This window comes from Mandrillus leucophaeus, unplaced genomic scaffold, assembly GCF_000951045.1.
Source record: "Mandrillus leucophaeus isolate KB7577 unplaced genomic scaffold, Mleu.le_1.0 Scaffold79, whole genome shotgun sequence".
Taxonomy (NCBI): Eukaryota; Metazoa; Chordata; class Mammalia; order Primates; family Cercopithecidae; genus Mandrillus; species Mandrillus leucophaeus.
The window spans coordinates 3,160,750-3,161,417 of record NW_012108585.1 but is presented as its reverse complement, the minus strand read 5'-3'; positions in this window follow the sequence as shown (position 1 = coordinate 3,161,417).

Below are 668 nucleotides of genomic sequence, written 5' to 3'. Positions count from 1 at the left end.
ACATATTGACAAGCGAGATCTCATCCAAGAGTTTAGGGTATGGTCGGGGGAGCCAGAGCCTCTCTGAGGATGCATCCTCCTTTGAAAGCACTGACCTAGCCCCTGCGTCCACGAACGTGGGAAAAGTGTGGGAGACGGCAGAGTCTCAGCAACCCCTCATTCCAGTTTGTCTCCTTAGACAGCATCCACATCCCCCATCCTGCATCAGCTCCTTTTCCGGCTTCCTGATCCTGCAGTTGTTTTTGCAAAGCGGAGAGAGGTGACTGTGCTTAGGACAATGCTTCACATTGCCAGGAGAGGGCAGCAGATCACGCCCCCATTCCCCGCGCTGCCTTGGCGCTGTCCAGGATTCCAGTGAATTTTCAAGGGTTGTTGAGTGGTCACAGGAGCCAGGCTGTGTGCCAGGCACTGGGAGTGCAAAGCCAACTGAGATACGGGGCCCTGCTCTGCAGGAGGCTGTGGTCTAAGAGGGCGAGGCAGCCATGGAAACATACAGGTCCAAACAGTGGGGTGAGGCGCTGGGGCAGAAGGCTCTTCAGGGGCTGTGGGGTCCCCAGGAGGTAGGGAGAGGAGGAGTATCAGAAAACCCCCAGCTGGGGCCAGGCGCGGTGGCTCAGGCCTGTAATCCCAGCACTTTGGGAGGCCGAGGCCGGTGGATCACTTGAGGT